The following is a 26,125-nucleotide window of genomic DNA, read 5'->3' as shown; positions in this document are numbered from 1 at the left end:
TTGTTTTATCACTTTAATATCACTGCATTTATAACGTACATGTTACTTCTTCTAGTTAAGAATTTTCTATTTACTAATGCATTCAACCAATACTTACTAAGTTCCTTACCTGCGCCAAGCATGGATATGCTCGGTTGTAAAAATAAAAAAGTGGGTGAGAAAGTATTAGTTTAATGAGACAAGTAGACAAAAATCAAAATTCAATTTAAGTACTAAACTAAGATGGAATAAAATAAAGGATACTTTATAATAAAGGCAGCCTGAGAGATTAAGGGAAATTCCCTGGGATGAAATGACTCAGACGGCAGCCAAGTCTTGAAAGATCAAAGACTTTCCTACCCATCTTGGTCTTTAGTCCACAGTCTCCATGCCAGGGTTCATGAGGCAGGGCAAATATTTATTGAACATGTTTGCAAGGCTCTGGCCTTGGTCCCCGATGAGTCAGCACTTCTCTCTCTCTCTGAACAAGGATGAGTCCTGACTCATGAAGAGAGATTCTACACCCACTCAGAGCTCATCCAGTGGCTCAGGAAGGATTGTAGCTGTCAGACCATGAGGACTGAGTATTCCTAACTTTAGTTTTGCCTAGTGACCTAGAAGAGAATTATTTAGTCAACTCTGTTTTCTACACATCTCCAACCCACTGCACCCCAACATCTCTCTTTTATTGAGTAATCAATAAACTTTTTCTTTCTCTCAACTTAACGTAGCTACTTATCATAAACCCTATTAGAGCTTTTGCTTTTACTTTCAGTATTTCAGTCTTTTTTTTTTAATTTTTTTTATTTTTTTTTTAAAGATTTTATTTATTTATTTGAGAGAGAGACAGTGAGAGAGAGCACATGAGAGGGGAGAAGGTCAGAGGGAGAAGCAGACTCCCCATGGAGCTGGGAGCCCGATGTGGGACTCGATCCCGGGACCCCAGGATCATGACCTGAGCCGAAGGCAGTCGTCCAACCAACTGAGCCACCCAGGCGCCCCTCAGTATTTCAGTCTTGAGGTAAGACTTGGAGCATTGCATCCGGTTGGTTTTTATATTACTGGAACAATATTTTTTTTCTTTACCCTGTATGCGTTCTTCTGCCATTTTTCACTTATCAGATTCTTAGAATGCTAATGATCTCATAAATTCCACACCAGTCCTAGCCAAAGAAAATCGGCCATGTAAGGTAATCAGTCTTGATCACCACCATGAAGTAGGGGGGTGAGATCCCCAATTTCACCAAAGAAGTACTAGGCACCCTCTTCTTTCAGTCCTGTCTTGACTGCTGAGCCTGTCGAAAGTTTCTCTAGAGACTAACTTCCCTGGATCATTCATTTTCTAGCAGGATAAGACTCAACACCATCTGGTCTATAAGCCCCAAATTGGCAGCCTGCAGGGCAGATTTAACTAGCAGATAGATTTTGCTTGGTGTTCATTAAACATTTTGAGCAAGGAGATTTATAAAACTTAGAGTTCACATAAAAATCTGAACTTCTAGCTTCTTTTGAAAAGTCCAAAGATTTGGCATGATTCATCCCATAACGAATTAGGAATATTTGTTGTGGGCTAATAGCTACTTCCAAAATAGAGACCTGTGTTTTCCACCTGCCCTTAGCCCACCAAGTGAACTGCACTTTGAGTTTTTGCATTTCTCGAACTACTAGCCCAAGTCCTTCATTTCTCAGAAAATGAAACTGAGATCCAGAGAGACCTCAAGATTTTCCAGGGCTTAAAGTTGGTTGTATAACCAGATCCAGAGCTTGAACATAGGTCTTTTTGCCCCACTCTCTACTCCAAGGTGCTGTCTTTCTCTCTTCTTTACGACCAGAAGCAACTGGTCACCATTGACTGCTTCAGGCTAGAGTCCTAGCAAGTGCTGCGGAAAAGCCAAATGACATCAGACTCTGAGCCCAGAGTAATCATGGCTCAAGTCTTACCATATGGATTTTGGAAGAGGGTTGTTCGTTTTAGCATTTTTTTTTTCACCCAATACCTCTTTTCTTTTCTGTGGCACATTGTAGCAGGTGGCTGTGAAAGTAAAAGCAAATGTTTTTCTGGTCCTTGTACGCTTATGTCCCACAAGAGGACATGCACTTCCTTTTCACGATGACTTCTGGTGAGCTTGATGCGGAAAGCCCACTTGAAATATCATGTCAGTGTCACAGATAGATTTCATGACACAGATGCAGGAGATTTTCATTTTATCTTTGAGCTTGGTGGGGCCTGGTTAACACAGATTATTATATACTCATAATTGTGAACTTCCTTCCGATAAAACATCCTGTCAGTTCTTAGGGAGTAGACACTTTTCTGAGAGGTGAGATGGAGTTTTCACCACAGAGCCTTCCTTCACACCAGCCGGGAGCATAGCAGAGTTCCGAGAGATAAGCTTGTCCTCTTATCTCAACCTGTTGGTGAGTTGTTACAAGTCTTACTTGTTCCCTGGGAAGCTAACAGAAAAATAATTCTTTCTATTTTTAATGAATGAGAGGCCCCTCCCAACAAAAGCATGAAAACTACAGATTGGCTAGAGCCCGTTTTTTATAACCCTTTCCTTCCCCCAAGCCTTGGCCGGGACCTCACAATGAGGTGCTTTGTGAGCCTCAAGCCAAGGTTGACTTGGCACCTCTGTCTCAGAGAGCATGTGCAGACTGTGTGTGACAGGCTCCCAGGGAAGCCACTTCCCACATGTGCTCCTCTGGTCCTCTCATTGGTGTTCGGGAGCAGGAGGTTGGTTCCTCCCGGTGAGCTGGGTGCTATGACAGATTAGACTTCTGTGCAAGAAAATAAATCCTGCACATACGATGTACTGCTTTAGACTCAAAGACCTCTTGGGATCTGACGTTGTAAGGTAAGCAGCGCTCTGTCACATTTCTTGAACTTTGAAACTGTGAATGTAATTTAAGGACGTTCCTTGAAACTCTTTGTTGTTTAATGTGAAACTTTAACATGCCGCTTTCCTGCTGCCTTTAAGAATAACAGCTCACTGTCAAACACGCGCGCGCGTGCACACACACAAGCACACACACACACAAGCCACAAGCCACTGCTTAAAATAAGAAAAAAATTCTTCCAAAATGAAATAATCATGTCGATTTGTTTTACTTTTCAACTTGTATGGAAGTGTCCAGGATGGGCTGGGTTTTCTCTCTGTTTTCAGAATAATCAGTGTCCTTTAAAACAGGATCAAATTTTCTTTGCGACTTGAAAATGGATGTGTGCGCAGGATTAATTCTTGTAGAGAGAAAAGCCTGGTGGAATTGCAACCAAATGTCAGTCCAGGTCTGTGGGTCTTTAGGTGTGGCAGGGTGCTTGCTAAGGCCCAGGAGGGGATTAGAGAAACCCGTTGCCACCATTGTGTTGTGCTGCTCTGCAAGACCTGGGAAATCTGCTGGGGACAGGTGTGCTGTGCACAGACCAGGTCCTTGTGAATGTGGCCAACTAAATCGGGAATTTGGAAGTTTAGTACAGTGAAGACTAGGAACCAGTGGTTTGTCAGACATAAAATGATGCAGAGCAAGTTCAACAACATGTAAGGCAGTTATGTATCTCATGTTCATGAAATCCAATCTTTTTGTGGAAATTTACAAGAACTTTTAATGTTTTTGCTCAAGTTTGACCAGATTCCAAGGCTTTGCCTATAGTTCTGTAAATAATCTATTTCTAAGAGGGCATCACTGTAAAAGATCTTTCTGTTGTAGGGAGAAATGATGCTAACTAAATCTTCTTTCTGTGTTCTGGAGACCATTAAGGAGAATACCTACCCGGTATTCACACTGTTTCTTTTAAATCTTTGTCCAGATGTTTCTCCTACGTTCCTACTTTGCCTTTATCTCTTCCTTGGGGATTAAGTTCCTGTGGGCATCTTAAACTTCCCCTGAAGTCTCCAAGTCCCTTCCGGTGCCCTTCTCACAGTCAGCACCAACGTGCTTCCACACCGAGCATTCAGAGTCTTGCTTATAGTTGTTTTTCTCACTCTGGAGAGTGGTTTACCTTGATCTATCAGCCCCCAAGTCATAGTCCTGTGACACAGGTTGCCTCCAGTTTATAGGCTGAGAAGGTGAGGCCCAGGGGGGCTAGGACACCCCACCTAAAGTGTGAAGGAGCAGTAGTGGATGGGGGGGTGCTGGCCTGGATGTCATCTCCCCTCCCCCAGGCTTTCTCCCTTCCAGGACGAAGCCACCTCACCTGGGTCCAGGTATTTCCATGCATCTACCCTTTGAACCGCATTACTGATTAGCTGCACACAGTTGAGGCGAGGTACTCATTCACTCCAAGGACCAGAATGTGGAAGCTACCTTTGGTCTGGGGAGAAGAAAATTTCCCCACCACGCACACAGTGTGGGGATCTCTGGAACCAAGAGTGGCCATCTGAGGAGTTTTCTTCTCCTCTTGTTGTTCCATTTCTTGCTAGTCTCGGCACACATTTTTAAGACAGCTCAAGCAAAAAAAAAGGTGAAGATTCCTAAGGAAATGAGGCTGGGGTTGTTTACTTACTGCAGCCAGGACACCCAGGATGCTAGTCTCAGAAGGATAAGCAGTGGACTTGGATTAGCATTCCAGTGTGCCATTGCCTCACAGAAAGAGATATTTTTAACTCCAAAACATCTCTACACATCTGCAATCCAAGTACCCCAAACATGAGAATAAATATTTAGGCAGTGTGTTAGCTTCATTAACTGGACCCTACCTCAGAGCTGGAATTCTTTTTCTTGTTCTAATAAAATTTAAAAGAACAAAAAAGGAGGTGGCAGGGAGCGGGGGAATGGGCGGAAACAGAGGTAAAATGTATTGCCTCTGGCAGTTCAGGAGAAAAGGACCTAACCAGAGACCAGAATTTTTTTTTTTTCAAGATTTCGCTTTTTCTTTTATCCAAGATGACATCTCTCCATTGAAAGATTCACTCAGGTTCTTGTGTTTTTCATCTTTGACGGTGCTGGGTCTTTTCCTCATAGTTGTGCTCAGATAGAAATGCTTACATGGCAGTTCCCAAAAGGTAGACAAAGGCACTAGAAATATAGGAGCTAGGAATAAGAATTCTCTATCATTCTAACAACCAAACCCTGAGAAAATCTCCACCATTCTAGAACGCACATGTTAGCCTCATTTGTCTCTAGAGCTAATAGTTTCCTTTATTTTTGTTATTCTTACTTTTCATTCTTTACTGAATGAAGGAGGAGGAAATTAGCTGTGAAGATTTCACAACCCATCTGAAACACATTCCTTCAGTCATTCTGTAGGTTTTCACTGAGATTCCACAGGCACAGAAGTCTATTGAACAAACACTGAGAGACATGTGATTATTTTGTTTTAAACAAACCCTAGGAAGGCTAAGACAACAACCTAAAATTTAATGATCCTGACTGGATCCTTTTACACAGAAGATAGAAAATAATTTAAATATTTTGTTTTATGTAATACGGTACATTACACAAATTCATATAAAGTGCAAACTATCACCTATTTCCTGAAGCAGCACTTAGAAGGCTCAAGAAGAGTTAGCTAGCAACTCACAGGAGCTTTTGGTGACTCCTGTATACCTTCCCTCGCAGACAGCCCTAAGTATAGACCAAGAGGGAAGAGCAGCAATTACAGCCCCTGGAACACACTGATTTTTAAAATAATAGTAATAACAGTAAGATGGGTCAAGAGAAAATAACATGAGAAAACTACGGACTGGGAGAATATTAAATGTATGTCATACTCTTGAATTCATTCTGTAGGGACACGGGAGGGTGAGGAAATTGAGCAATTTCCTTGAGAATAGGTCAGTGTAAAGTACTCGGAACAGGGGTGCTTGGACAGCCTTTGAGCTGTGTTTATCAACATATATTTCTGAGTAGGAGGTTATTCCTAATTGGTGTCTTCAGACAGTTTCAAAAAGAACTGCTAAACTTTCCCAAGCTGGCAAGATTCTAAAATGGATTTTTTTTTTTTTAAGATTTTATTTTTTTATTTGACAGAGAGAGATCACAAGTAGGCAGAGAGGCCAGCAGAGAGAGAAGGGGAAGCAGGCTTTCCGCTGAGCAGAGAGCCCAATGAAGGGCTTGATCCCAGGACCCTGGGATCATGACCTGAGCTGAAGGCAAAGGTTTAACCCACTGAGCCACCCACGCGCCCCTCTAAAATGGATGATTAAAGGAAGGGTTTGCAGAGTATTCAAAGGAAATGCCACTGGATCCCTGGAAACCAGAGTAGATTCACTTAAAGGGAAATCATCAGGATAGTCGCATTTTCCCCCCTAATGTATTACTGGCTTGATAGACGGTAGTGTGTATTTAGCCAAAAGTAATCTGGTCAAAAGCAAATTGGCCAACACAACAAATCAGTTAAAAATTAGTATCTTCCATCATTTTACATTCAAGTATGAGTGATAAAGCATGGGACGGCTTTATAGCACTTTTAGTATCTTTAAACACTTCACAGTTTCCAGAATTCATCTTCAAACACTGTGTTTACACAGTGAAAAGTTTTACACTGTGAAAAGTTTTAACGGTTAAGGAATTGCTTAGGGAACAAGAATCCAACAAAAGGAGCTAAATACTTGAAATGACTAGAGTGATGGAACAATTTGCTACAGTTGTGATTTATGTATTATTTTAGAGTTTTTAAGCAACATATACTTATTATGGAAAATTATAATGCAAACCAGAACAAATTTTTAAAGATGATCCCACTTAATAGTGTCAACGAATGACTGCACATTAATGTATGACGGCCTTCCCTATGCATTTCCTATGACTACATATGATATTTTACCTACCATATGGTATTTGGAATTTAGCATATTTTTAAAAAATCCATCAGTTTTTGGACACTTGCATTCTTCTAATTAATTGCTACAGTATATTGTTTCAGTTAGTCTGCATTATAAGCAATGCTTGATAGGAACAACTGGATGGAAATGAATTAGAAATTTTAAAAAGTCAAACTATTGAGAAAAAAACAAAATATTGACAAAATATATAAAGTACAAAATGGATCACAACTCTATCCAATGGTACACAAAAATGACCAACTTTGAAACCACACTGATTGGCATTATTCTTCTTTATCTAGATCATTGTTTTGAGAAAATTGTCTTCTTGACCAAATTGCTTTTTGTCAAATTGCTTTTAGCGAAATTAAATCTGGCCAAATTAGAAGGAAACAATAGTTCAAGGAAATGCAACAGACAAAATGCTCATGAGCTTCTGTGGGGCATTGTGTAATTTCTTCATGATATAATTGGAGACAAGATTAAGAAATATGAGCTGAGTTAATGCAATTAAGCAGATTATTAACTGGTTGAATGAACGTACTTACAGGGTGCTTCTTAGCAACTGGCGGGGGAGTGTCTGATGGTTTATAAAACACTCTGTTCTTAGTCCTATCCTAATAAATACTTTTGTCAGTGTTTTGGATAAATGTATGTTAAACAGGTTTCTGGATATAAAGCCAAAAGGAATTAATACATTAGTGTGTTGACATCATCGAAATCCAAACAAACAACCTTAATAGGTTGGAATAACGATCTAAATTTCCCTAGACTGTTTAACAGGGGTAAGTATAAGATTATTTACTTTGACATAAAGGTAAATGCTAAAGTACTCTTTGGAAGAACCTGTACTTATAAAATAAGACTTTAGGATTTGGGTTGATGGTAAATTCCATGTGATATAGACAAAGAAGTTGATGTGATTTTTGGTGACATTTTTAGAAGCATAGGGGAGGAGTGCAAGTGGAAAATGCTACACCAGACCCTAGCTCTAGTACAAGCTATTCATCATTGTTTCATCCCTGGTATGACTTCGGTTGCTTCTGAGTACACATCTCATCCTTGAACTACCCTCAAATCCTGGAGTCCAAATGATGGGTCAATTCAGATGATGACCTCAAGAATTTCCACTCCAAAAGATCTATTTATTCCAATGTTACTGAGGCATCTGTGAGTGAATATGGAGAGGAGGATAGTACTTAACCTAGCAGGACATATCTTCGAGACTCTATAAGATTGAGAATAATGATTAGATTTTTTAAAGATTTTATTTCTTTATTTGACAGAGAGAGATCACAAGTAGACAGAGCATCAGGCAGAGAGAAGGGAGGAAGCAGGCTCCCCACTGAGCAGAGAGCCTGATACGGAGCTTGATCCTAGGACCCTGAGATCATGACCTGAGCCGAAGGCGAAGGCTTAACCCACGGAGCCATCCACGTGCCCCAATGATTAGATTTTTTAACAAAGTGTGGTTGAACAGTTAGGACCCTGCAGGGACAGAATCATAAAAGAAAATATTCTTCATAACATGACAGTTAATGAGCATTAAAATTCTGGCTGGAGTGGAGCAAGCTGAGGAAGTCTAGAAGTACTATGTGAAGTTCAGGAGATGATGTGTAACACACCAGCTAAACTCAGGCATGAGAGGCTTGATGAAGTATGAGTGCACTCTGAAATGATTTAAAGACTCAGGAGAAAATGCAAACCATCCATGATCTGGTCTCTTCCTCCTGTCCCACTCCTAGGACTAGGTTTATCTACTTGGGAGAGGTTTCTGTATTCCTTTTGATTTGTTTCTACAAGAGTTGCTTTCTTGAGCCTGTGCTCTTTTCACCCATCTGCACCTGCTGATTATTGGCTTGAGGCTCTCTTTAGTTCTTGTCTGCAAGTGATCCTCAGCAGGCTGTGATTTCCACTGTTCTTAAATCAGTGTCACTGGAAGGGAGGCAATACCGAGTGTGGTTTCAAGCAGAGGCTTAGGGTTAGATCCAGACCCCATCACTTGCCAGCTTTGAGAAATGCACTTAAGTTTTCTCAGTCTGTTTCTTCATGGGTAAAAATAAAATCATAATAGTATTAACAAGTTAGGGTTGTCCTGAGAATTAAATAAACCCATGCATGGTAAACCACTTAGCATAGTGACTGGAAAATTCAATTAAATTTTAAATTGTTATTGTTGCTGCTTTTAACTATCCTTGATACCAAACCAACCTTGTATACCCTCTGGGGATGACCAAATACTGATGTAAAGTGGCACATTGGTTTGGGGGGCCTAGAAACAACTATAAGAACTAGCCGGCTATTACCATAATAAAAGGTAGGACCCAGACAGCTTCAACAAAATAAGGTATTTGGAAAGAAGAAGGAGTAACAATGAGCATACTTTCCACTCACCTCATCACTCACAGTCCCTGGAATATTCTCTACAGTCTCCAACTGGAACATATCATCCTAAGTATAGAATAAACCTCTTTCATATAAGAAGACCTAATCCTATTCATGGGAGGTTATATTACTAATACTTCATAGAGAGAATTTTTTTTTTCTGAAATTTTAAGAGACTAGAACACTAAGCCCTCCTGTACCTTGCAATCCAACTTGAACTATTATTAACCCATAGCCAATCTTGTTCTATCTGTACACTCCCATGGTGCCCACCTCAGATATTTTTGTGATCTGAATCCAAGACATCATCATTTCATCTATAAATATTTCAGCTTGTGCAGACTTAGTTTTAACATTGTACTCCCCCCACCCAGGGGACATTTTTGATGGATATTTGAAACAATTAAGTCCAAAGTATTTCAGAGCAGTAATTATTCAGCATCCATTAAAAAAGATAATTTTTTAATGGATTACATGAAAAACTTTTTTTCATGTAATGAAGAGTTATTTTCATGTAATGAAGAGTGAAGAGTTATCAAGCTCTTTTCACATTTTTGCATATCAGAAATTGGGATGAATTTTACAGTTGATGGCAACTTTAGTTTAATCGAGTGATATTTTTCTTTCTTCGTATAAAATCTCATGGTCTGTCTCAGAGAATGATGCCTTAGAAATGAAGAAATGCAACAGCTGGGAAGATATATGGGCACACACACACACAGCCCTCTAAAACTACATGTTTAACTACCAACTTACCCAGTTTCCTGTACATATCTATATAAATAAGAAAATGAAAATAAATTTAAATTAAGTTAATTCCATAAGTTCTGAGAGGGCAAGATATTTCTGAATATGTAAGGTTACAACCTGGAAAGTGTGGGAAAGAGAGAAAAACCACAGAATTTTATCCCAGCAGGTGTAGAAGCATGCCTAAAACAGAGTACAAAGCTTGAAATTCTCAAGATGAGCTTGTGTCTCCTTTAATAGTGCCATGGTGAAAATCTTCCTTTCTTCATCATCAATTTTGTCCTCACTCATCACTTTAGCTTTCAGTAGTTTTGGGTGATAATCAGAAGGCAGTTTCTAATTACAATTTAGTTTGTAACAAAAGCTTCAGTTACAATTAGTAGAAAACATATTTTGTCTTGAAAAATAGTGAACAACTGAATAGAAACTCCTATACTTAGGTGATGAGCAAACACAATACGAACTTGTGCCATCATTTTATTTCAGAGTTTTCCAAGTGGAGGTCACAAGAGAAGCAGAGGGGGATGTGTGGTGGTCCCAAGGAGCTGGGAAGACACATGATGTAGATGTGAAACAGCCAGTGTATTTATGTGGCTGCTCTGTTTCTGTATGAGCTAGTTTGACAAGCAAATACATCTTCTGAACTTTTTAAAAAAATATTTTATTTATTTATTTGACAGACAGAGATCACAAGTAGGCAGAGGGGCAGGCAGAGAGAGAGGAGGAAGCAGGCTCCCTGCTGAGCAGAGAGCCCAATGCAAGGCTCGATCCCAGGACCCTGGGATCATGACCTGAGCCGAAGGCAGAAGCTTTAACCACTGAGCCACCCAGACGCCCCTCTTCTGAACACTTTTAAAGCTGATCTAATCCACTACTTTGTTTCTACAAGGTTCGTTTTAAAAGTTGGATGCGATAAGGGACTACAAGATCTAGGACTAGCTGTGTGACTTTGGGCAGTCGGCTGAGGATTCTCTGAACCTCGGATGAAAAAAATAGACCAAAAAATGTACTCATAACATCAGACTATAACCTTCATGAGGGCAGGTACTTTTGACTCTTTTGTTCAGTGCTGTATTTCTAATGCTTAGAGCAGTGGCTGGCACATAGTAGGTGCTCAATTGATGCTAAATGGATAGATGAATCTTAGTTCCCAAATTCTGGGACAAAGGCTTTAGGAGAGAGAATTTATTTCTAGTCATTGCAACTGGTCCAAGAATGTTACCTGAACACTGTGTAAACTGAATAGTTAATGTTTCCCATATATATGATTTACCACTTTTCAAACATATGGAAATTCTTTTGTGTTTCATACAAATTTTAAACCATAGAACTAATATTATGTGAAATTCTTTGATAATATAAGCAAACATTATATAGCACTTAGTTTAACAGATACGCTAGGCACTTCAGTGTCCACAATATCCTGTGAATCTTGTACTTTAATTATCCCTGTTTTGCATATGAGGTCACTGAGGTAGAGAGGTGAAGTGATGGAAATCCAAGCAACCTGGATACAGATGCCTTGCTCTTAACCACACTGATCTATTAATATTGCCAAGGATTTTTCTAGCTCAGTACAGTAATTCCTCCACTAACATGATGTCTAAGATCATGTCCAGCCCATAAATGGTGTGATTCTATATAGTAATTCCCAATCCACACATTAGTAACATTAAAACAACAGTGCCAAGTGCATTACAAGAAGCACTAGCCATTTCTCCTAAAATTCATGGAGGAGATGTATAAATTTTCCTTCATTTAGAGATTAGGAAGGACTTCCTCCATTTAAAGATTAAGAAACTGGCATGTCATTCCGAGAAATTCTGCCAAAAATCCTGGGGTCAAAGGAATGGTTAGACCTTACCACATGGCTTAGTCTCATTTTAGCAATAACTTCTCTTCCTTTGGGGGCAAGTCAGGTTATTTTATGCCTTGGTTTATTCCAGGTCCCCACAGTCAAGGGCAGAATATACTGACATATTTAGCTCAATGGCTTGTACTGAACCAGGAGACTGACGTTGACTTATGACCTCCCTCCTTGGGACCCTCATTAACCATAAGTTATGACACTCTAGAGAACCCTGGAGAGAGTCAAAGCATGGAATTCATTTTATTTTTAGTCTAATGGTTCCCTCTTCTCTCATTTCGGATCAGTCCTTTCTCAATGGCTTCCTCTGAAAGCCAGCAAGCTTCTAGTTGGTTAAACATTACTTAGCCTCATTATTGAAAGAAAAAGGAGAGCTAAAATAAAGAAGCACTTTCTTCTGTAAGAGAAAAAATATTCAAAGTAGTAATTACTCCATTGTCTGAAATGTTCTGTTAGGCATTGTCTTTCCATCAAAATTAACCAGTACAAAGAAACTGGCAGGAGAAGGGAGCTGGTAGAAAAAATATTGTTTTCATTTAGCTTCTGGTTAAAAGATAATTTGAATGTGCTTATTACTTACTTAGAGGTAGACAAGTAACCATTAATTCTTGGCCATCCAAAGATTAAGTATCTGTGTATTGGTTTCCTTTTTTTTTGTCCTTAACTTGATAGCCTCCTGAATGTTTTGTAGTAGTAGACCAGACGTTCTTGACTTTTTTTTTTCTTTTCTTTCTTTTTGGATCACACTCTCCTTGAAAAATGCCACAGGGTTGCTACTTGGAAGATTTTTCATAAATTGCTTAGAATGTCCAGGGGTTCAGGTATTCTCTTGTTTTAAACCCCGTCCAAAAGGAGTAGTAGGTAAAACACAATCAAACACTGACCTTAAAAAGAAACAGGAATTTGCTTCTTAGAAGCCTGGTTTGTGTTGTGGGATGATTCACTGACTGGTGCTTGGCCCTGAAATGTTGGCCAATAACAGGGACCCCTCTTGCCCTACTTTATTCTCATCATTCAGACATTCACAACATAGATTATCAACAGTCCTTCGCATAATATCATGTTATCTTTTTGGTCAAGAGGAGTAAGATGACTTTAAATGTGGTATTGGAGGTTCAAAATGGACAACAGACTTGCTCCAAACAGCAGCAAGAATAAGAAAATGCCAGCACTGAAACCAGGTCTGTCAGATTTCTTTGAGGCAAGAGACAACATTGTTAAGCCCAACAGAGGCAGCAAGCTGGGAATACCTTAAAGGAAATTTTCACCTAGTGCAAAATCAACACAGTTCCATAAGTCTCAGAAGGAAACCTCAACTGAAATGTGCTATTTATATGGAACCCTTGGTGTTTTGTTCTTTCTTACCATGACACCAAAAACTCAACTATTGTAAAAACTCATTGAATGGATCTGCTACTAAATCCTTACTTGGTGTTGTGTTATGCATGACCATGGGCCACAAAGAAGAAACAGGTAGAATGCAAAAAAGCCTCCGTGGGCAGTTTCACTTGATGGAAAGGGCAGTGGGTTAGAAGTACAGCGTTGAACAATTAGTGCCTCCTCAGCACTTTTTCTCTCAGGTCCTGAGTGGAAAGGGCTTGAGATTTCTTGGGTCAAAGAATTCTTATGTTTTATCTCTGGGTTTGAACAACCCAGGTCCCATTCGTCCTGTAGAGGCAATACTTGGACACTTCCCTTCCTGTTAGAAGCTGTCCAGCTCCCATTGGAGGAGCAAGGTCAGACTTTATCATGGCGGAAGAACAGTTGCTGCAGCATGAGGCTTCGGCAAGTACAACAGAAGTTGATGATCTCATTCAAGGTAATTTAGAATCATGGGCCTCTCATTTCCCGTTTGGTGAAATCTGAGAGATCCCATCTGCCTTCCTTCTTCCTGCTCTCCTTCCATGCTCTTCCTTTTCCACTTCTCTCTCTCTCTCTCTCTCTCTCTGTCTCTCTCTTCCTGTTCAGAAATTATGGGCAGGGAAATTTATCTATAGATAGTTAGGGATCTACTGGACTTCCTCTCTATACTGTGACAGGTTAGATCTTATTGAAGACTAGAATTTTACCACCTTGTGATAGATTAGTTTCATTTAAAGATTCAGGAGGTGCTCTAATGGCCCACAGCTACAGAGTCAGCTTAGGGGCTGGAAGTGATTCCTAGTGTCGCCTTCCTTCGATTTCACCAAATCGCCTCCTTAGATATTGCTATTGGGAAGAGGGGCCGAGCTGAAGGCTGATATGGGAGTGTGGAAATAAATGACGACCACCCAAATGAGAACAAATGGAGGTAATTTATTTGGCATTTACTATAACAGGAAAGTTAGTCACCATCACGAGCCCTTGGCAGAAATTCAAAGGCAGACAGGGGAGTGGGAAAGCTTTCTAGGGGAAAAAAGAGAAGTCTCAGGGTGTGACCCACTGAAGGTTTTTGGCATGCAGAAGCTGGAGGAGGGCTAGCTACAAGTGGGGCTTCCTATGTGAGTGCTTCGAGGAGCATTTTTGACTGATTGGTCCTGAGTTGGAAATAGGGATTTAAAAAAACAGGGAAGCTGACAGTCATTGGCTAAGTCCTGAATGATCTGGGCCATTGCTGTGGTGGCTGTGGTTGGCTTCCTGGGCTGGTTGGAACAGAGGTGGTGTGTCAGACCTCTGTCATCACATACAGCCTGGCCATTGTCCCCTTGTGTATTCTGTCTCTCAGGAGGGATTGCTAAGAAATGCAGCCCTCCTCCAGTCTCTCAGAGGAGAGACATAGCATATCTGAGGCTTCCTTTTCCCGTATCCTCTGTGTTCCGTCTGTTACAGTTCTTTTCTTGAGCAATCTCTCTGACATCCCCCCCTTTCCTTCCACCAAGGCCTTGTCCAGACACATCATGTCCTTTCTCAGGAACTGCCAAAACTCTGACCCAGCTTGATTCCTATCTCCACTTACCTGATCCGTAAGTCCATCCAGCAAACTGGCTACTCTTAGGTTAATGTCCCCTGGCCAGCTGCTTTTTGTGACAGGGAGGCCCAAAGCAAATGAAATAACACCTAACATAGCTCTGTTCTCATCAGTCCAGGTCAAATTTGTGAAGCTTTCTGCCTGACTTTCTAAGTCCCTTCATGGTCTGGCTCACATGGCCAACTCCACTTTATTTCCCCCGTCCCTTAGGACTGTGGCCTCCCTTGCTCTCCAGCCTTATGAACAAGAACCTATGCAAAGAAAGAGCCTGGAAAAGGCTCCCAGCGTGTTAGGAGTTTGGTCCTCAGTTAAGTCACGTGGTTTTATTATGTTCATGGCCATAGACTAACCTCCACTGGCAGTCACCCCAGAGAAAGATGTCCTAAGGTGAATCCCTATTCACCTTTTAGATTTTTAAAGTATTTTATGATTTAGAAGGCTTTTTTTTTTTCACACTTATCGCTTCAAGTTATTATCATAACAAAACTAGGAGGAAATTTAATGCAATATTGCCCCCGTTTTATAGGTGAGAAAATTCGTGGTTTCTTAAGTGGTGTACCCCAACTTACACAGATAGTAGGTGTATAGAATAAATAAGTAAACAATATTTTCATAGTCTCTATTTCTAGAACTGTGCTCTGGGAATTCAGCTGACCACTTATATTTTTACTTTTCTGATAGCTATAGAACTTATGGGCAATATAGAAAAAGGTAAAAATGAAAGGAAAAAAACATGTATAATTGTACTCTCCTAACGATAACCACTGTTAACATTTCGTATATTTCTTTGGGGTTCTTTTTTTTACTATTTTGAAATAATTGATCCCAAAGTCCATATAATTTGCATTACTGTTTGTTATTTAAATAATTGACTAAGGCATTTCCCCATTTTTAAAAATTCATAGTAAAAAATTCATGACAAATATTTGATGCATAATATTTCCTCTTTTGCACATACAAAATGTAATAAGCTATCTCCAAGCAGCTAAACATTTACTTAGTTTATAGCATTTGTATTTTTTTAAATGTTGTTTCAATTTTTTGTTCATACTGCATCTTGGATCCTTTACCAAGAATAGTTCTAAGATTTCTATCATTGAAAGCAATATTATTTGATATTAGAATGTTATTTTCTAGAAAAGCTGCTTTAATTCAAACTACTGTCAACAGCGGAAGGTAATAAACACCTCATCTCACTCTTACTGACCCTGAATTTGATATGTTCTCAAAACCTTGCTAACGTTATGGAGAAAACAGTGTCTCATTTTAACTTGTTTCATTATTGTTTGCTGCTATTGAGACCAATTTTTTCTCATACATTCCTCGGCTTTTTATATTTCCTCTTTGGGAAAGTTTTGTCTCCTTATCCATGATGGGATTGTGGCAGTTTTAAAATGAATGAATATGCGCTTTAGAACTCATTTTTACCTCTTTATGATCTCTGCTGAGGCAGCTTTGAGGGAAATCTAATAGAGCATGGCGTACCTCTTATTTCCACAGATATTGATTTGTTGTTTCCCAGAAAGCAGCTAAAAGCATAGGGACCATATCTGGTATAGGAGGTGAGGGTTTTCTCAATAAAACTGGGTTGGAAGGACCTCAAGAACAGTCCTTCTATCCTCTTTTTTTTATATCCTCAATAGAGACTTGACCCAATTCCAGGAAATACTGAGGTACATTAACAAACACTTGGTTTATAGCTTAGGAAAATGGAGAGGCATGTAAAGATCAAGCAAAGGCCCATGATTTGCCAGAGAGCAAGTCAGGATTATCCTGTACCCTTGACTAGTCACACACTAATTGGACTTCCAACCTCTTCTGGTCAGGTCTGTTTAGGAAGAGTATTAATGCTTTCAAACAGTATTTTGACATCTCTGGTAGTCTTTCAATTATAAAATTTTCAAAACAAAGCAAAATTTAACTTCATTTCATACATGCAGTAGACATCTACATATAATCAAGTTAACAAGTGTGATAACATCAAACTGATGGGAATCTCTGGTAAATAGTTTTGCGGCCTGGGCAAGAAATAAATCAGTGATGATGTATTTGTGAGCCTGTATGTATATCAGAATATGATCAGATTTCTTTTTCTTTCTAGAAGTTTATCTTACTCTTCTGTTCTCCTCTCCTCCTCCTTGGTCCTCCCCTACACACATACATACACTCCAAAGTGGGGTCCCTTCCTACCCCCAAATTTTCAGGACTAACAAAATTCAGTCTATGTCAGAGCTTGCCTTACTTTCTTACTTCCTCTTCCCTTGACTGACTTTATGAACGGTGCTTTTCAGATCAATCACTTGAGAAGGTAGACTTTATCAGTATTTGTTTCCAAAAGAGAATCAGAAGTTGAGAGACAAATCCTCCGTATCTTTTTTCTTGTAACCCTGGCATTGCGCTTTGGTAGCCGATTTAGGTGACTCCAAATCACTAGGGTCAGACTCCATCATACTTATGGGCATTTGAACTTGCTTTCTGGATTCAAGAGCAGTTGGTTCTGTTTATTAATTAAGGACACTATGTGCTCTGGCTCGTTGAGTGGTCTTTCTTGCAGAAATCTAAAGAATAAGGTTATTAGATAAAATACAAGGCACCTGGTCAAATTTTAATTTCTGGTAAACATCAAATAAATTGGTAGTACAAGTATGTCCCAAATATGGCATGGGACATACTTATAAAAAGTAATTTTTGTTGATGTGGAATTCAGTTTTAACTGGGTATATTTTTATTTGTTAAATTTTACTACCCTACCAAAGAAACAACACCATCAAAGAACTAAGAGCACAAATCAAATACTTATTTAATGTCCTACCTTCCTACACACTGACACAGCAGGGAGAACCACCAGCAAGTTTTATCATCAAAGAGAACAACTGTACACGGCAAGGGTCTAGGCTTCATCAGGACCAGCAGGTGAAGGCAGAAACACAACAGGCAGGCAAAACCACAGGACTCTGATGTGGGGTTATTCTCATTACAGAGATTTTAACAATTACAGAGGTTTTCACTGTCAGAAATATCTTTTTAGACAGTGAAAAACTGTAAGAACTAGCACACATAATAGTGCTGTTTCAGAAAACAAAATCTTGCTTAATGTTATTGACATAAACATATTAATTCAACAAAGAAAAAAATGTACAAATATGAATCAGTTACAAGAAAAATCGTAATTCTACCTGGGCTGGAGCCTCGTTGGGAAAGACTTCATTGGGCACAGACTGTCACTGACCCTGCCCCTCCTGCATACCTAGCCTCTACTCTCCTCCCACAAAGGTCCTCCGAGGACCTCTCAACTTTTCAAAAGCTCTGTTCAAACAGAGCATTGGCATCTCTGGAATTTAATGAAGATGGTTATCCAAGAACAGAATGTGAAATCATATCAGGTATGATTCAGGCTTGTGAGTAATCAAGATTCAAATATTTTGTTTGGGCAATAGACATAGTTTCCCAGCTTATAGTATATGCAGTGTTTCAATTTTACCAGCAGTGGTGTTGTTGGAGTGGGGTCAAGAGGTCAGGGGGACACTAAGTCTGGGTTTGTTAGCCCAGAATGTCATTTTGCTAGACACACAACAGCTACATCTGATGCTTGAGAGATAAACTTTAAAAACTGATTTTCCACCCAAATTTGGACCTACTGATTTTTTTGCATGTCCAAGAAAAATAAGACTTTGAATCTGCCCTCCAATTGCATCTCAATGGGGATATTTTTGCCTTGGCATCTCTGGTGTCTTCAGCTGGTAAAAAATCATTGGTGTGAAGAAGAAAAAGTATGTTGAGAAAAAGACACTTCAGGCTAAGAGGCAGAAAACTGTCCCTAAATTAACAAGTGACTTAACTTTAATAATTTGGATTTCTCATGTGCCAGAAGGGGAAAGTACTGTCTATTCCATTTCCCCCAGCATTGAATTGTAGACATAAGAGTACATTGCAAAGTTAAAAGCGCTATAGAAACATAATAATCCTATTTGTACATGTTTGTTCATAGCAACATGACTCACAGTACCAAAAGGTGGAAACAGTTCAAATGTCCATCAACTGATGAATGGATACACAAAATGTGGTAGACGTGCAACTAAGCATAATGTGACCTTAAAAAGGCAGGAATGCTACACATGCTACAACATAGATGCAACTTGAAGACTTTGTATTAAGTAGAAGAAGCCACTTAACAAAAGGACAAACATTGTATGATTTCACTTTTGTAAGAGACCTAGAGTAGGCAAATTCATACAGACAAAAGGCAGAGCAGTGGTCTCTGGGCAGTGGGGAGGAGGGAATGAGAAGTTACTGTTGAGAAGGAACAAATTTCAGTTTTGGAAGATGAAAAAGTTCTGTGGATGGCTGGTGGTCATGGTTCCACAGCAGTGTGAATGTTTTTAATGTCACTGAACTGTATGCTGAAAAATGCTCAGAATGGTAAATTTTAGGTTTTGTATATTTTACATATATATTTATATATATTTAAATATATATTTTTATATATTTGTCTATTTTATATGTATATTGTATTTTATGTATATATTTTTTACAGTGAAAAATACAGCAATTATAAGTGACAGATTTGGGGAACCTAGGTGCCTCAGTATGTTAAGCGTCTGACTTAGGCTGAGGTCATGATCTCAGGAATCTGGAATCAAGTTTCATGCCAGGTTCCCTGCTCAATGGGAAATCTGCTTCTCTCTCTCCCTCTCCCCTTCCCCCCAAATAAATAAATAAAATCTTAAAAAAAAAAGTGATAGTGGATTTACTGGCACAAGTAGTATAGATAGGCTGGAGGAAAACTTCATATTATATTGGGCTTATGTAAAAGGATGGGCTCAGCTACTTACATCAAAATATTATGGCATGTTTCCATATATGAAGTGAAGAGGCAGGGTGACCCTTAGATAGTATGTCTAAAACTTTTTTTGGGGGGGGGGGTCTAAAACTTTCAAAACAAATTAAGGATTCTAAAGGAAATTTACATGCCTATGTTGTAAGAATAAGTTAGATAACTGCTTAATTTGCCCCAGAATATCCCCCCCCAAGCAAGTGAGGGGAATGTCTTGAATATCTGCATATTTTCTACATGTTGGACTTTAAATCTGCCATTTCGGAGCCTCTGCTATATGTTTTAATACCTTCCTGTGCTTCTTGTATTTTAATGAGTATTTTATACTTACCTTTGTCCTTTTCCTGATAATACTATGAGGTGTGTGTTGACTTCTTCAATATTAAATACGCAATACCTGGCACTGGGCTGGGCACTTTATTTTTGGAATAAATGAACAAATGTGCAGGGGTGATGGAATCATACGTTAAGTATGTTTTTAAGCTAAATAGACCTTATAACTTCTATCACTCCTGAGCGTGCACATGTCCTAACATGTTTACACCCAAGATCCTCAGTGGAGAGCTATAGAGTTCAGAGTGCTCTAGGGGAAGTTCTTGGGACTGTGGGATCAGTACAGGGTTGGTCGAGGCACACTTGCCTTCTCAGGTAAGCCACAGGGGTCTCTGGTCTAAAAGAACCAGGATTTAGAGTCCTGGTCATTGTCTTTTCATTGGAATCCCCTTGGGAGTATTCCCCAGGTTTCCACAGGCATCTAAGTTATCCTGAGGATAACTCAAAGTTCTTTTAATGTGCATATATAAAGATTGCAAGACCTTTATATATATATATACATTTTAGATTGATATTCCTTTTTTTCTTCCATTTCCCCCTTTTTTCTCTCATTCCTTCAGTTCTTCCCTCCCTTTTCTTCCTTCCTCCCAAATACTGAGCAGCTGCTATTTCAAGGGACTATTTCTAACATGAAATATAGAACAGAAGAAAAACAGACTATATAAAACCAGAATTTAGATTCTGGTAAGGCAAGAGGGGAGACAGCCAGTAAACAAATATTTAGAGAATACATCGCGATCGATCGTTGTGATGGAGAAAAGTAAAACAGGGAAGTGGGGGTAAAACAAATGCAGATAGAGTGCTGGGAGAAGAGCAAGTCAAAGCGGGAGTGTGGCTGACATGGACCAAGAGTGAACAGCTTCATTAACTTGCTTAACTTCTTCCAAGCTAAGAACCTCTGCTTCACGTGTTTCCCATTTTCAAGCACATTACTCCAAGTGTCCCATGGGGTCCACACCAGCATTTCCCTGGAGACTTCAAAGCCCTGTTACCACTCAGCAGTCTGGGAACAAACCCAGGAACCTTCTTCTGGCTGATGTTATATGCCTGTGTTCATATGGAAATTCACAAGCAATTTACATTTATTAATTCACTCATTTGCTTATTCATTAAAGTCTACTGTCTGCCCATCACTCTATAGAATTCTGAGGAATCAAAGATGAAAAAGGCCAAGCTCCTGCTGCCCAAAGTGTTTTAGTGTGCACACATGCATTCGCACACACACACACACACACACACATACACACACACACAAACCTACAGGGGGATGACTCCCACCACCTATGGAGATTAGGGTTGGAATGAAGTGGGAGTAGAGAGAATAAGGGTGTCTTCTTTTGAGAGGAAAACAGTGATTTTCAAAGTCTCCATTTATTATAGACTCACAGGTCATTAATTGTTGACTATAATATATTAGCCTCACATATTAAAACTGGTATGGGAGGGTAGCTCAGTGGGCTGAGCCTGTGCCTTTGGCTCAGGTCATGATCTCAGGGTCCTGGTCTCTGCTTGACAGGGAGCCTGCTTCTCCCTCTCTCTGCCTGCTGCTCTGCCTACTTGTGACCTCTCTCTCTCTGTCAAAGAAATAGATAAAATCTTAAAACAAACAAACAAAAACACCAAAAATCTGCATGGGAAAATGCCATCAATTCTTGCCAATAAATACATTTCTTTTCTGAAGGAACTATCCACTCTTGCAGGTCTGATTTCAGTAGCATAATACTTAGCAAGACTTTTAGCTCATGCAATTCAAAAGGAAAGTTTATTATTATTGTTTATTTACTATGGAATAGCATTTAAATTCGAGTTAACCTCTTGCTAATAACTGCATCTGAATTTAGAGAGACTTTAGGGATCAGGTCTTGCCCTGTTAAAGTCAATTATAGAAAGAAAGATTTCTATTATTATCTTGTTTTTCTAAAGCATTCAGAATTATAAAATTCCATGCAGTTATTTTGTGTATCCTCTTTCTCAGCATCGCCCCAAGGGGCTAGAGACAGAGCAAGCGGTCCTTTTTACAAAGAGGGAAATGAGTCTTGCTCAAGTGAAGAGTGGCTTGTCAAGGACGGTAAGATGGTTATGGGTGATAGGTAGGACAAGAAACTCCAAAGTCTGCCTCTGGAGTAATATTTTTTGGATCAAAGTCTCCTTCCCTTCAGTAAGCCACAGAAGACGTAGCATATGCAAAATCCAGGCAGAAGTACTTCCAGAACTTTCACTTCTGACTAACCAAGTTAAAATCATGAATAACCTAATAGTTTTTGCACCACAGGCAGAATACTTCACAGAAATTTACCTGTTTTTATCTTCAGTAAATTATATTTTAACTTTCTACCTTACTCTATTGAATTTTTTGAGATATAATTCTCATACCATAAGATTCACCCTTTTAAAGCGCACAATTCTGTGGTTTTAGAATATTTGCGACATTGTTAAATCATCATTGCTAATTCCAGAACATTTTCTTTACCCTCCCCCCAAAAAACCCATTCCCATTAGCAGACATCCTCCATTCTCCCCTTCCCTAGTCCTCGGCAACCCCTCATCCACTCTTTGTGACTATGGATTTCCCTATTCTGGCATTTCATATAAATGGAATCATACAACATGGAGGCTTTTGTGTCTAGCTTAACACAGCATGATGTCTTCAAAGTTCATTCATGTAGTAGTATTTATCAGCATTTCACTCCTTTTTAAGCACTAAATAATAATTCCATTGCATAAATATATCACATTTTCTTTATTAATTCATCAGCTAACGAGCATTTGGATAATTTCTGCTTTTTGACCATAATGAACATTCCTGTATACATTTTTGCATGGACATATGATTCGATTTCTCCTGTTTGTACACTTAGGAGTGAAATAATTGGGGTCATAAGATGACTATGCCAACCTATTTTTCCAAAGCGGTTCTACCATTTTACCAACCCACCAGCAATGTATGTGATTCCAATTTCTCCACATCCTGGCCAATAGTTGTTACTGTTTGTCTTTTTTACTGTAGTCATCTTAGTGAATGGGGAGTGGTATCTCATCGGGAGAAGTTTTGACTTGTATTTCCCTAATGATTAATGAGGTTGAGCATCTTTTTTAATGTGCATGTTGTGTATCTTCTTTAGAGAAATGCCTGTTCAAATACTTTGCCTATTTTGTTTTTTTTTTTTAAAGATTTTATGTATTTATTTGAGAGACCGAGAGAAGGCACAAGCAGGGGGAAGAGCAGGCAGAGGGAGAAGCAGGCTCACCCTGAACAAGGAGCCTGATACAGGACTCAATCCCAGGACCCTGAGCTGAAGGCAGACGCTTAACCAACTGAGCCACCCAGGCGCCCTTACTTTGCCCATTTTAAAATTGGGTTATCTGCCCTTTCATTGCTGAGTTTTACATGTTTTTTGTATATTCTGAATGCTAATCTTTTATTGGATATGTAATTTATAAATATTTCCCCCAATTTTGTGATTTATCTTTTCATTTTCTTGATAGTGCCTTTTGCAGCACAAAAGTTTTTTAATTTAGAGTAAGTCCAATTTATCTCTTTCTTGTTTTGCTGCCTGTGCTTCTGGTGTTACACCTAAGGATCCATTGCCTAATCTGCAGACACAATTTTTCCTCTTGTTTTTCTGCAAGAGTTTTATAATTGTTGCTCCTACATCTAGGTGTTTGACCCATTTTTGCATATGGTATAAGGTAGGTTCTAACTTCATTCTGTTGCATGTAGAAATCTAGTTGTCCCAGCACCATTTATTGAAAAGACTATTCTTTCCCCACTGAATAGTCTTGGTACCTTGGTTGAAAATCAGTTGACCATGGATATAGGGGTTCAATTTTGGACTTAATTAAAATCTCAAAATCAATTGTTTTGATTGCTCTAGGTTTGTAATAAGTCTTAAAATTAGTAAGTTTGAGTCCTATAAATTTGTTCTTCTTCCTCAAGACAGTTCTGGCATATTCAGGGTCACTTGCATTTCCCTATGAATTTAAAAATCAGTCTGACAGTTTTTCTGTAGAACAGGCAACTTGGTTTTTGTTAGGAGTCTGTGGATTAATTTGAGGAGTCTTGCCATCTTAATGATATTAAGATTTCCAGTCCATGCATAAGAAATGTCTGTTGACTTCTTTAACTTCAGTGATGTTTTCTGTTTACCGTATACATGTCAGACACAATTTTTGTTGAATTTTATCCCTAAGTATTTTATTATTTTCGATGATATAAGTTAAAGATATAACTGGTACTATCATTAAAAAATAGCTACGATTACAACTAGATACCATATGTTGGACCAATCGATTGTCTCATTAAACACACCCTACAACTCTTGGAGATGGTATTATTATTTTCTATCTATACAAATGAAGAAAAGCCAGACCTCAAAGAAATGCAGTAGCTTGCCCCAAATCATCCTAATAAGTGGTTTTCTGGGTTTAGAATCCAGGTATAACTGATTCTAAATTGTATGCTACTAATGTAGAAATTTTTTGTGCCCCATCAAGTTGGCTTTGAAGACAGGAATAGTCTGGGAATCCATGTGTTTTTATATCCATGAACCATGAAAGTGTTATGAGTTTTACTTTCAGTACCCATACGAGAAGAAAATTGTTAAGAGAATATGGTATGACTACATGATGACTTTTAATGACAATTAGTTGTTTAGAAATCTAGATATTATGGCTTATCATTGTCCATAATACATATGTGATTTCCTCATATAGGCAATTATTAAGTTAATGCTTAAATTAGTCTTTACACAAATATTAATTTGACACAAAAAATTAAGTTAAATTATTGAAATCCCACTCTCTCATTTTTATCTTGTATGAATCTTAACTATGTGGCATGGGAGTTGAGAAGGATTAATATCAACAGCAGAGCCCCAAATGCCCAAATATGGGACATACGGGTCAATTCGGGTCTAGAAATATTTACTGAAGGTTATTGATTTGATCTTTCATTGTTGTCTAACAAATACTTGATGACTTAAAACAATAATCATTTATTATATCTCACAATTTTGTGGGTCAGGAATTTAAGCAGCACTCAGCTGGGCAATTATGTTGAACAAGTGACACTGAGTCACTCGTTTGTATTGGATGCTGGCTGATCTGTTCTGCAGGGTCCAAGATGGCTTTACCCACAGGCCTGATGTCTTGGTGGATGAGGTAAGCAGAAGGTGGGCTTAACAGGCCCCCCTTTCCATTCTCTGTCCATATACTTTTTTCAGCAGAGGACTTCTTAAGACTCAATTAGGAATCCAGAAAGGTGAAAGATGGGCTTGAAATAGACATTGAATGACTTCCAACATACTTTAGTGTCCAAAGTAGTCAGAGACTGGCCAAGGTTGAAGAAAAAGGGAGCTGGAACCCACCTCTAAGGGAGATCAATATCAAAGAATTAGTATGCATCTTAAACTTGTACCAGATGGATGTGAGGCTTTAGGGAAAGAGATTAGAAAGACACTGCTTCTTTACCAAAGGATCTCAAAGTTTGATGGCTGTTGTTAGGGTAATCATATCATATAATTTATTGTCTAAGCCAAGTACTTTTGAGAGTGAAAGGAGGTGCAAATAATTATTATATTTGAATTAGAGGCATGACATGGAACTATCCCCATGCAGACTGAAATGATAGTCATGCTGATTTGGGATACATCAAAAGTTAGTATATCAAAAGAGTTGTGAAAAGCTTAAATTTTACTTTCTAGAAATTTCACCACTCTTTTAGTGCATGAGCTTTTATTTTTGAAAGAAAGGGTGTTGGGGAATGGTTTGAAACAATAGCAATTATGAGACCCCTGTGCATACACCAAATAGTCAATGAAAAAGATCACATTCTGTTATTAAGAAACTCATATCTACATCCTCCCTCTAAAACTCTGTGTTTCTTCCTACATACCTGACTTCTTTGAAAAAAAAAAACAAAACACAAGGAAGTTGCTCAGTAAAGTAAACTTGTGACAAAATCCAATATTTATGAAGATGAACAAATTCAGAATTATCCTTAGTATAATCTACTCCATCTGTCACATTGCCTCTTCTATTTTATTTCTGCTGTGCCCATTACTGAATTTTATTTTTATTTAAGTTCTTCTTTAGAATAAACTTTACTTTAAGAATTCAACCCTCAGGGTTCTCTAGGGTAAAGAGTGAAAAATTAATGCCCCAAAGACTGACAACAATAAGAGGATTTTTTTTTTTTTTTAAACACTCATTTCACATTCAGGTATAGAGCCAAATAAGAAACGCCTACTGGGCAAATGGAAGAGAGATAGTGT

At 38.8% G+C, this 26,125-nt stretch overlaps 1 protein-coding gene across 2 annotated transcripts in view; it reads left to right on the top strand.

The window, feature by feature from the left end:
• Positions 1-2,606: 2,606 nt before the first annotated feature.
• STARD13 (StAR related lipid transfer domain containing 13) overlaps positions 2,607-26,125 on the top strand; it is a 523,155-nt gene continuing 499,636 nt past the window's right edge. For both annotated transcript variants that reach the window (XM_013044890.2, XM_004770802.3), the window contains exon 1: positions 2,607-2,834. The gene's annotated coding sequence lies outside the window, so the exon portion shown is untranslated. The remainder of the gene's footprint in view (positions 2,835-26,125) is intronic.

Source organism: Mustela putorius, unplaced genomic scaffold, assembly GCF_011764305.1.
Source record: "Mustela putorius furo isolate JIRA1106 unplaced genomic scaffold, ASM1176430v1.1 tig00003942_pilon_pilon_pilon, whole genome shotgun sequence".
Taxonomy (NCBI): Eukaryota; Metazoa; Chordata; class Mammalia; order Carnivora; family Mustelidae; genus Mustela; species Mustela putorius.
This window is presented reverse-complemented; position numbering and strand designations above follow the sequence as displayed.